Source organism: Quercus robur, chromosome 7 (assembly GCF_932294415.1).
Source record: "Quercus robur chromosome 7, dhQueRobu3.1, whole genome shotgun sequence".
NCBI classification, from domain to species: Eukaryota; Viridiplantae; Streptophyta; class Magnoliopsida; order Fagales; family Fagaceae; genus Quercus; species Quercus robur.
Genome location: NC_065540.1, coordinates 44,446,177 through 44,458,668, shown reverse-complemented (window position 1 = coordinate 44,458,668; position 12,492 = coordinate 44,446,177). Strand labels below are relative to the sequence as shown.

The following is a 12,492-nucleotide window of genomic DNA, read 5'->3' as shown; positions in this document are numbered from 1 at the left end:
AGGACTAGGTTCATTTGGAGTTCATTTTGGGGTTTTTGAATTGAAGAGATTGATTTAGTTTGGATTTAGGATTTTTTCGTTGGATTTAGATTGATTTTTCACCTTTGTTTCTTGGGTATGGATGCCTTGCTGGGCAATCCAAACTTTTTAGATTTCAATCGAGTTTCTTGCTCTCTTTGTTTCAAATATTTCATTTTTGTTCTTTTTTTTGTTCTAAAAATTCCTTTCTTTGGCCTAATTGAACGGCTCAGTATGTTGAATATTTACCTTTATTACTGATTTGTGAGTCTAAACTTATTGTAGCTAAGTATTTCATGTATTTGATGTTGAAAGTTTACTGTATATTCGTAAATTTGTAAATGGACTTTCAAATTGAGATTCCATATTATTGACCTCTTGAAAGATTGGTGTTTGTGGAAATGCTTGTTTTCTTGGCATTTTTTTTGTTGGCTTATGCTCTCATTTGTGGTGGGTGGGTATATGATGGTGTCATTTGTGGTGGGCATGTTTTAGTTGTGTTGGGGCCACGGGAAGGAGATTTAGAAGGGGGGAAATATATGCTTTGTCCTGTAAGAGCATAATTTATTTTTCCTATTTACATTTGTTCATGTGTTTTATAATATAATTTTGCATATAAGGTGTTTGAGAAAAGCATATGAGGTGTTTGAGAAAAATGCATATGGATGTTTGTATATAGTGTAAATTAAAATGGTTTGTTGGGTTTTACTGATGTAGAATCAATTTGAACAAGAAGCAAATGCAACAATGCATAAGCATCTCTTTCTTAGTTCCATTAGAGTTGAAGTCACATGCATATTTCTTTTAGCAACCATTTCTTTTTAATTAATATTCATGAATTTTTACTTGCAGAGACAATTAGCATATATGCCCAAATTAGAGCAGTTGAAGTTGCCCCATGAATGAAGGTTGAGGGCTAGAGGCTAAGCTGAAGCAACAATGGAAGAAAAAGTAAAGTTGTTAGGGTTGAAGTCCAAATTTGAGGTGACTAGCCTCCAAGAATTTAAGAAAGAGAAAATTTTGGATTGTAGTAATCAATGATTCTTATTTATTCTGCGTTGATTAAATACAATGTCTTCAATTACAAACAACTGATATGCTCAACAACTAACCAATAATAAAGAATTACATTTTGAAAAATAATTTGTTAACAATCAAGTAAAGAACTAATCCAACTAAATCTCTATCTTCTATTTGATAACCTTGTCTAACAAATTGGACCCCATCAACAACACTTGCTCTGCATTGGACTCCAGTAGCATCTGTTTTGTATTCCAAAACACATCTTCCATCCTCTGGACATACACTAGAGCAAAACCATATACATATGTTGTGTAGCGATTCTTAGCAACATTGTCAAGTTTTTTTTGCATCTTCCTGAAAGGGGAAATCAATGCATTAATTATGTAACCCATAACAAATGATAAATGAGCCAAACCAATAAAGGTAAAACAAATGAGTTCATGTAAAAAAATTTAAAAAAAAATCCTTACATTGGGTATAAATCTTATGGTATAATTGTAATCAAGGAACTTCTTTTACTCTTTTCCAAATACTCTACTGCAGTAAAAAAATTGTCACTATAAATTCTACAGGTTTTATGATTTGAATCAATGCAATCATAAAGACGACCAATGTCAGTATTTCAACCATGTTAGTCGATGTGTAAGCCTTTCCTCATTCATCTAAAAGTTGCAAGCACTATGGAAGTATGGAACAAATTAACAATAAAAAAATAAGCCAAGCAAGAAAACAAGAAAGTGATAGAACATTTTCTCTTTCCCCAATGGACAACCTCAAACCGTATAAAAACATTTTGGCTTTCCCATTAAATTTAGAGTCTCCACTAAATTGATTTGTTGTAATACCTGGAAACTAAAACAACTCAATAATTTTAGCAACAAAAATCTACCCTGTCTAATTAGAAGGCATCTACAACGATACACAACAATCACAACCATAAAATTGACCTAATTGTAAACACATCAAATCTGCATTATTCACATGTTTATACCATTATGAAATTAAACTCAATTATTGGTACGTATATCTCTTTATCGTTACCTATGAGGACTTATCTGTGGAATTTAAATAGAGAACAATGGATAATTTCTGAATTAATTCGAAGTAATCCAGCCTCCTTAAAAGATAAGTTTGGAAGATAATTTTTCTGATAACTTTTATTCCAATAGCCACTAAATTTACACAAGTAGATGGCAACGTTCCAAAGCATAAAATTAGGTCCACTGACACAATCACAATCCTCTTAAACTCAAACTCCTAAAAAAATAGAACCAAATAACAACAAAACTCCAACTCCTAAAAGCTAGAACAAAATAGGTGAAAACCACATTTTCGTCCTTATATTTTCACGCGATTCCATTTTGGTCCCTAACTTTTATTTCCACCGCTTTTAGTCCCTATCCTGAAAAACGTGTCTCGTTTTTGTCCCTACCGTTACATCAGAGACGGAAAATGCACACATGGCAAACAGAATGCACTGTTGGCACACTAAAAGCTGATGTGGCCATTAAAATAATAATAAAATTTTTATTTTGGCATTAAAAAATGACTAGTCAGCATCTAAATTAAAAAAATTAATTTTAACTAAATAAAAAAATTATAAACATAATTAAAAATTAAAAATCACATGAATTGAGATCTAAGTGTGTCTTGAACAAGAACAACAAGAACACAAATTCCAATCTAAGAACACAAACCCAGAAATTAAAAATCTCAAAATCACCATTGTCTCAAACCTAGCAAAATCAACAAATCCCAAAGCCCCAAATTACCAAATCAATCCAAAAATACAACACAACCAATCCAAACAAAAAAAAAAAATCTCAAACTCAGAAAAACCCATCTCAAGCAAGTTGAACTCAGCAAACCCACCTCACTCTCAAAAACCCAAACTAAAAACAACAAAAACAAAACATAAAAATCAAAATCAAAACGCTGACTCTAAAACACTATGAAGATTTTTCTAATTCTCTCATTAGCTTCAATCTTCTGCTTTTCTCTAAGTAATTCCATTGAAGACAATGTGATGTGCTTGCAAGGCGTGAAGAACTCTCTCTCCAACCCGGCCAACAAACTGAGTTCATGGACCTTCACGAACTTGTCTGTCGCTTCAATCTGCAAGCTCCAAGGAATTGGGTGCTGGAACGAGAAGAAGAACCGGCTCATCAGCCTTCAGCTTCCGATGATGCAGCTTTTCGACAAGGTTCCGGAGAGTCTGAAGTATTGCCGGAGCCTCCAAATCCTAGATCTCTCCAACAACTCCATCTCTAGTCCAATCCCTTCTCAAATCTGTAACTGGTTGCCACGTGTCTCCTTGTAGATTAGACCGTTGATACGCTTCACTCCACCCCTGCGAGCCAAACGATGAATCGCAGGCTTTGTTATCCCTTAAATGTTATCGCGAAGAACCTTACGATGTCGTTTCGCTCCTCCCTTACCCAAACCCTTGCCTCCCTTTCCATGCCCAGACATTTTTTGAGAAATTGAAAGAACAAAAGAGTTTTCTGGGTTTTGAGATTTGACATTGGAATTGGTTTTGATTTTGATGCGAAAGTTGTGGTGTCAAGTGCAGCAAGGAGGTTGAATGTGTAATTCTACTTTTTAGTTTGGTTTACGATTTTCTTAGTAAGCAAGCAGAGAACTGATTTATGATTTTTTTTTTTTTTTTTTTTGAGAATCAACTGGTTTATGATTTTGATCACCACAACTTTCTCTTTTTTGGGTTTGTGATTTTTGGATTTTAATTTTATGTTCTTAAATCTGGGTTTGTGTTCTTGTTGTTCTTGTTCAAGACACACTTAGATCTCAATTAATGTGATTTTTTATTTTTATTTCTGTTTTTAATTTTTTTATTTAGTTAAAATTAATAAAATAATTTTTTTTTTAATTTAGATGCTGATGTGGCATTTTTTAATGTCAAAATAAAATTTATTATTATTATTTTAATAGTTCTGTTTGCCATGTAGGACCTTGCCGTTGGGGCATTGACGGAAAGGACTAAAATGAAAGGCGTTTTTCTAAATGGGAACTAAAAGCGGTGAAAATAAAAAATAGGAACTAAAGTGAGAATCATGCAAAAATATAGGGACGAAAATATGGTTTTCACCAACAAAATAACAACTCAAACCTTAAAAAACTACAACTGACATAACATTCAAATACCAAACTAACTTAGCACAAATCAAGGAAAACACCACAGCTACCAATCTTCAGAGAAACCATCTGCCCTGCAACAAACCTGTGCACTTAACAATTAGAGCACCCACAGTAGATGTGGGATATGTGCTAAATGCTAAAAATTTAGCACATATCCCACACCAAGCACAAAAATCAGCTCCCATCAGACATGGTATATGTGCTAAAATTATACCACTTATGTCCGTACCGTTGCAAATTTGCAACGGTATGGACAGATGTGGTATAACTGAATAATGTTTTATATTCGCTTCTCTCTCCTCTCACTTCTGCTCTGAGCTCTTGATTTCTTCTCTCTCTCTCTTCTCCCATCAGACCCAAGCTTCCCTCAACAGCTCAACAGAGAAGAACAAATGACACTCCGATCGGATCCAAGGAGAAGCAGATAATCTTCATGGGCGAGGCCCCTCCGCCGTCTTCATCGCCATCGTCATCACCGTCGGAGGCGCGAACGGCATGGGCGAGGCCACTCCGATCGGATCATCGCCATCGTCATTGCCGTCGAAGGCGCAAGCGGAATGGGCGAGGCCACTCCGATCGGATCATCGCCATCGTCATCGCCGTCGGAGGCGCAAGCGGCATGGGCTAGGCCACTCCGATCATCCACATCGTCATCGCCGCTCTGATCTCGCCGATCTCTCTCTCTCTCTTTTGGTGGTTGGTTGTTTTGATTATTGTTGGTTGGCTGACTTTGGTTGATGGTGGTAGGTTGATCAGGTTGTGGTTGTGAGATTTAGGTTGATATTGGTGTTTGAGTTTGGGTTGATCGGTTGGCTGATTTTGGTGTTTGTCTGAGTTTTGTTTGTTTTTTTTTTTTTTTTTTGGTAGCAGTGGCTGATATTGGTGGTCGGTGGTTGATCTGTGGGGGTGGCCGGTGGTTGTGGGTTGTGGCGGTTGATCTGCGGTGTGGGTTGTTGTTGCTGTTGCTATTGTTGTTTTTTTATTTTTTTGGAAAATGAATAATATATTATTTTAATGTGTAGTAAATATTATTTTAATGTATAGAATTGGATTATAAAACATCTGATAAATGAGATGTTGTAAAATAATGTGATAAAATAATAAAGTAGGTGTTTGATGTGGTAAAATGGCATAATATTTACACTATCTGCTACGGATGCTCTTATACAAAGGCTCCTTTCCTCAAATCAATCTTCTGTAAATTATGGAGATGCTTGAATGATTTGATAGGTTAAATAATCAATAATATAAACTAATTCAAGAATGAAAAAGACTTGCATACAATGTGCAATCCTCCTAGAAACAATAAGCTCAGGTCAGAAAAATATGATTAGGCGAAAAGTTTTGTGTTTTTTTTATTTATTTTTTTTAAGTTAAAAAAGAAAAATGATAACACCATACAATTTGGAACAAAATACCACATAAATCTTGGAATAATGCTGCTCCGTTATCTAAATATTAGATGAATGGTAAGGCTGGCTATCAAGTCAGAGACCTCCTTTTTCGAGTGCTTTCTTCCTTCAGGGCTGGACCTCCGATAGCTATGGCTCTGCTTGCTCAACTCTTCCTTGAAGCTTTCATCACCTCCATCAGGCAATCTATGTTACGAACGGCTTGTCACCTCGAGTAATTCGTCTTCCACCAGTTCGTTCGCTCGCACCTAATTATATATTATCCTTTTCATGCTCTATGTCAGCTTGTCCTCTACCTTGACCAACAGTACCGCCGATTGTTTCCCATTTAGGATTTAGCGATGTAGACTCTGAAAGAGATGACTTCTTGGCCATTCTTTTTGTTTGGTGATTCACAATGAAAAAGAACAAGAAAACCATCAATCAAAAAAGTAACAATCATATATAAACACATATAAGACGAATCTGGTAAAATAAACATGAGAATTAGGATTTTGAGGAGAGAAAAAGCAGTAGGGACCTGGGGGCAGAGCTATGAACGGTGTTGTCCTTGAAGATCTCTTCAACGGTGCAGCGGTCAAAGCCATAATTACGGAGGGATCGGCCAAAATTTGGGTTGGATTTCACTCCCAGGAAGGCAATCACAAATAGGCTCTTGTAGTCTTGGACAGAGATATTTTGAATCTTTGATGTAGAAGGAATATTTCAGGAAAATCAAAAATGAAAAATTTTAAGTTTTGAATCTATACTGAAAAGTTTCACAGCCCCGCTCATTCCCAATCTAAATTTTGAACTCACTCAAACGGAGTTAATAGATGTTAAAGATGGGTAGGGGTTATTGAGTTGACGTGGCATGAAAGCTATGTAAGAATTTTTTTGGTGAGGTGTCATATATTTATTGGCTGGAACTACACAATAATTTCTCAAATACAACAATTATAATCCTTAGTTTATTTATTTATATTTGAGTATCATTGTAATCCTTATTATTATTTGTATATATTAAGAGGATTTAGAAAGTTAGTTATTGTTTTATTTCCTGTCAAAAATATCCCTAAATTAATTAACCAACAACTTAAAAGTGGAGTTAAAATAGTAAATTGGAAAAAGAAAGTTAGTTATTACTTTTTTTTATTGTAAAAAATACCCCTATCTAAAACTTTAAAATGGGGTTAAAATAGTAATTGACAAAAATAATAACTTCCTACTTCTAAGTTGAAATGCTTTCCTCCTTCTAATAAACTTCTTCTTTTACGTTGATTTAAATTTCTACTTCTACTCACTAACTCCCTACAAAATAGGATTACTCTTTTGTTATTTTTAAAACTCCTCCAATCTACAAAACTCACCCCACAAATTTTTTTTTTTTTTTACTTCATCACAATGTATTTGTTTCTTCTGTCCTTTTTTTTTTTTTTTTTTTTTAAAAAAAACATTTCATTACACCTTTAGGGGTTTTTTTTTTGTTTTTTGGTGATTGAAAAAAGTAGAAATCCCAAATTATAATAAATGTAAATTATTTATCCTTATTCAAAAAATAGAAGAGCCTCTGAGCACTTGCGTGAACGCGTGCTCAGAGGCTAGTTATTATTATAGGAATTGTAATCCTTAGTTGATTCTTGATTGTATTCTTAGTATTCACGAAATTACGAAAGAAAGATGATCATTTATTAAAAAAAAAAATTGATTGAAATCTTTAATAAATCTGAAAGTGACTATTTTGGGCGTGTGTGATTTGATTAGCAGTTTATTGCAACATAAATTTGTTTTTCCTAATTGGGCCACCCACAAGATCAAAAATAAAATAAAATAAAATGTGTGTGATTTGATTAGCAGCTTATTTATTTTTGCAACATAATATTTTTTTCCTAATTGGGCCACCCACGAGATTGAAAAAAAAAAAAAAAAAAAATCCTAATTTGGCCACCCACCAAGATAAAAAAAAAAAAAAAAAAAAAAATCCTAATTGGGCCACCCACAAGATCAAATAATAAATATAAATATATGGGCCAACCACCAAGATTAAAAATAAATAAATAAAAGGGAAAATTACAGTGTGGTTTCGCCTATTTACACTTTATTTATTTGTGGTTTTTTTTTACGAACTTATTTGTGGTTTAAAACTGAACACTTTGTTCACTTGAGATTACTTCAGTTAAACCTCTATTAAAAATAAAGGTAATTATGTAATTTTGTTCTCTTTTTATGTCATGAAAAGACAACTATGCGTGGTGGCGTGCTTGTTTAACCCAGGTTTTGTTCTTTAAATAGATTTTGATCCTACCCTCAGTGTGCCTTGGTCTTGGTGCCATGTATCTTTCACTGATTTTCTTGAATAAGCCAAAGGTTATTTTTCTTTGTTTCCATGACAGATGACAAAATACTTTACAGCTTACCGAATTGATCACATATTGGGTTTCTTCCGAATCTGGGAGTTTCCGCAGCATTCTATGACAGGTCTGTTGAAGAACAGTCTCAACACAATCAACACAGTAGTAAAGACTCAACACGCACCGTTTCACTTATCACTTAAAGTCAATACGCATCGTTTCATTAATCTATGCAGCGCACCGTTTTGGACTTACGCTGAGGACTTTATTCATCAACACAGAAACGGTGTCGTGTCACTGTGTGATCAAATGGAAGTTAATACTGGAGGGAATGTTAGTTAGAAAGGTGGTTATAGTTCCTGAATTCACGGAATTAGTTCCGTATAATCTGGATCTTAAGCTATTCAGATTATAGGAAATGATTGTACTCTATAAATAGTAGAATCCTTACTCTGATCATTTATTTAGAAAAGCTTGTAATTCATTTTTGTGGATGGTTAATACAATCATCTTCAACCTCTCGTCTCTCTCTCTCTTTTCACTCTCTGTTTTCTTCTTCCTTTACTGTATAGTTGGAAAATTTTGACCATCGATCCCTCTGAATCAAGTAAAGTTATGCTTGCCTAATCAAAAACAGCTTTTTTACTTGGAGAATAAATGAATGCAGAGCATGGTCTTTGTTAAGGGAAGCAATAGTTTTTAATGTTATTTTGGTGAATTTACGCAATTTAATGCTTCTTTTGTAGGAAGAACTTGAAAGAGAGGGAATATGGGAGTTTGATCGATTGAGTCGCCCATATATTCGGCAAGAATTGCTACAGGTTATTGAATTTTTTTTTTGTTGGCTGTAATATGCTGACTTATTGTAATCAACCTATGACTTCTATTTCTTTGTTGTAAGAGTTTTACTGTGCATCGTTTCTGCTGATTGTCTTTTTTCTTTAATTTTTATTCTTGATTCAGGATAAATTTGGATCGTATTGGACTTTTATTGCCTCAACTTTTCTCAATGAATATCAGCAGCAGTGCTATGAGGTGAGAATAGTAGTTTTAGTGGATAAATGAATTTGTTATATATTTTTTCTTCATAACTCATAATTAGTCTTTGGAGGGGGTTTTTCTGTCAAATATTTGGCTGAGGGGCCTCACTCTAAATTAATTTATTTTCCTATATATTCTTCTCAGTTCAAGGAGGAATGCAACACAGAGAAAAAAATTGCTGCCAAGCTGAAGGCATGTGCAGAGAGGTCCTTGTTGTTGGAGAGTGAAAACCCTAACTTTTAGATTTTCTTTCTCTTATTTTTTAGTATAATTTTTTGTTTTGGGAGGAGAGAGATATAAAAAGAGAACAAAATTATATACTTACCCTTATTTTTAATAGGGGTGGGTAACGGAGCCTAACAGAAGTAATCTCAAGTAGGCACAGTATAAAACTTTTCCACTGCCAGGAGTTGAACATGGATTCTTTAATCCATAAGAATTGCCAATGTGCTACAGCGGATTTTATGTTCTATAGTGCATCAGTTTTTATTTATGTAATGGATTCAAACAAGCTTAAATACAAATAAATAAATTTCACTTTATACCTTATATTTTAAGTTGTTAACAAATTAAATCCTTAAATTTTTTTAATAAGGATATATTTATAAAATAAATCAGACCAAAATATGTATATTACATAAATTGGGAGAATTTATATCATAGTCAAGGATCATTGGCCATGAGAAGGTAATTTATGAGATATCTTTCTTACAATATGTGTGCCTCACAAATGTTGTGAGGGACATATCTTATAAAACCATCTCGTAAAATAATTTTTCCTTAATCATGCATAATAGACTTTTTGTAATATTGCAGTAAAATTGCAATCACTTTCATCAGCTCAAGCTAAAAACTTTCAAAAAACTCATATAGAGTTTTCAATCACATTTAAATTTACAAAATGATCCAAACTTAGATTAAAATTCCCACATAAACTAGATGCCAAATGTCGCATATAATTAAGATGTGAGGGAATTTTTCAAATATGAATTCTAAAATCAAACTAATGGAATTTCCAAATCTAAACTTTACAACTAATTAATGAGTTGTATACATCATATTTAAAAATGTTAAAAATACAATTTTAGTCTCTGAACTTCAATTCATGAATTAGTTTAGTTCGTAACGAACTTAAAATGATTTTTTTTTTTCAATCTCTAAAAGCTTAAAATGATTATTTTAATTTTTAACAAATTTAAAGTGATTTATTTTAGTCAAATGGAATGATAATGTATCAGTTGTAGTTGACCTAAATTTGTTCATGGATCAAGCTTTAGCAACTAATAGTATATTGAAGGAAAAAGAAAAAAATTGAAGAAATAAAAAAGTATACAAACTTGCCCTTTGTGGTTTTAATTTACTTAGTATTTACTATAATAACCTCATTACCGCCTATTTAAAATTTAAAGTGCACATTTCCAAATATTTAAAAAAAAAAAAAAAAAAAAAAAGCGCTAAGAAAGACTGTCTTATTTGTCTTCCTCTCCATTCCAATCCCAATTTCACAACCTTACAACATCCCTAATCTTAGAAATTGAATCCTCTTATTAAAGTTACTAGTATGTAACTTATGCAAACGCATGAATGTATTTAAAATTAAACATAATTTTTATTATAAAAATATAAATTAATAAAAAAATAGCATATAACACATGTATACGTATGGATACATTTAATATTAAACACAATTTTTATCATAAAAATTTAAATAATTAGTCAAATTATTTTTTTTAAAGTAAACATAATTAGTCATATATTAAAATTCTTACCTAAATTTAATACTATTTATGATCACTTTTTTTTTTCTTCTAATTTTTAATAAGATAGAACGTATGATGATTTTTGTTGTGTGGTGATTTTTATTAAGTATATGTAATTGGTTTTTTTTTTTTAATAGTTCATTAATATTAGATTCTTATTATTTCGCACTCATTAACTCACTTGGCATAAATATTAAAAAATTTAAATGGACACATGGCATAAATTTAAGTGGATAATTATGGTGTGGTCCTCACATAAATTTAGGCACATATGACACAAAATTATATTCTAATTTCAAATTCTAATTGAACTTTCTCTAAGCATTACCTATTAATATATATATATATATATATATATATATATAAATATAATACCCCAATTGCTAATTAATTGTTGCTATTGGTTCATGTTCTCTACAATATGCATTTTGAGTTTGATTTCCGAAAATATTAGAGCTTTTAAAAAGAAATTAAATATAAATTTGGGGGAAGGAGATTTGAATCTTGGATGTATTCCTTGAAAATATTAGAAGGTATCAAGTTTCAACCAATTGAATTACAAAGTTCTTGACAAATTGAATATCAAACAAGCATCAATGATTTCATGTTTGTGAATAGAAAGATGAAAAAAAAAAAAAAAAGGGAGGAGAAAAAAGAGAAAGGTACTACTTGAATCTGTGGGTTGTTACTCACTTGTGATTGGTTGAAACCTTATTAAAAACCTCACATCACAGGTCTACTTAAATTTTTTGTAAAATCTTTTGCCTGATGCAATCAAAACATTCATTAAAAAGAAAATCTAGTAAATTCTAAGAAATTAATAATTTGTGTCAATTTACTTTCATCTTACAAGGCAAAGACAACAATTGTAATCCTTAGTTTATTTATTTATTTGAGAATCGATTGTAATCCTTATGTTTTTTTTTTTTTTTTAAATGAATTGTAATCCTTAGTTGATACTTGATAGTATTGATAGTATTCACGACATAACGAAAGAAAAATGATCTTTAAAAAAAAAAAAATGTTGACTGAAATCTTTTAAGAAAAAATATCTTTTATAATTTTTTTTTGACTGTAATCTTTTATAAATTTGAAGCACTGAAAGTGACTATTTTTGGTGTGCGTGATTTGATTAGCAGTTTATTTATTTTTGCAACATAAATTTGTTTTTCCTAATTGGGCCACCGACAAGATCGAAAAAATTAAAATAAAATGTGTAGATTTGATTAGCAGTTTATTTACTGCCTGGAGTTGAACCTGGATTCTTTAACCATAAAAATTGCCAACGTGCTACAAAGGATTTTATGTACAATTGTGCATCGTTTCTTTTTTTTATGTAATGGATTCAAACAAACTTAAATACAAATAAATAAATTTCACTTTATACCTTATATTTTAAGTTGTTAACAAATTAAACCCTTAAATTTTTTTAACAGGGATATATTTATAAAATAAATCGATCCAAAATATGCATATTAAATAAATTTAGAGAATTTATATCACAATCAAGGATTATTGGCCACGAGAAGGTATTTTATGAGACAATCTATGAGATATCTTTCTCACAATACATGGGACTCTCAAATGTTGTGAGAGTCTTATAAAATTGTCTCATAAAATAATTTTTCCTTAACCATGCATAATCATATTATTAGACTTTTTGTAATATTGCAGTAAAATTGCAATCGCTTTCATCAGTTCAAGCTAAAATATTTCACAAAACTCATATAGAATTTTCAATCACATTCAAAT

At 31.8% G+C, this 12,492-nt stretch overlaps 1 protein-coding gene and 1 long non-coding RNA gene across 2 annotated transcripts in view; one reads left to right on the top strand and one right to left on the bottom strand.

Annotated features, from left to right (window-relative positions):
• Positions 1-12,492, bottom strand: part of LOC126693589 (aminopeptidase M1-like) — a 55,456-nt gene that overhangs the window by 31,351 nt on the left and 11,613 nt on the right. The gene's annotated exons all lie outside the window — the stretch shown is intronic.
• On the top strand, positions 8,420-9,459 carry LOC126693591 (uncharacterized). The gene is made up of 3 exons (XR_007645435.1): positions 8,420-8,760; positions 8,903-8,974; positions 9,125-9,459. It is a non-coding gene; the product is annotated as an uncharacterized LOC126693591 (long non-coding RNA).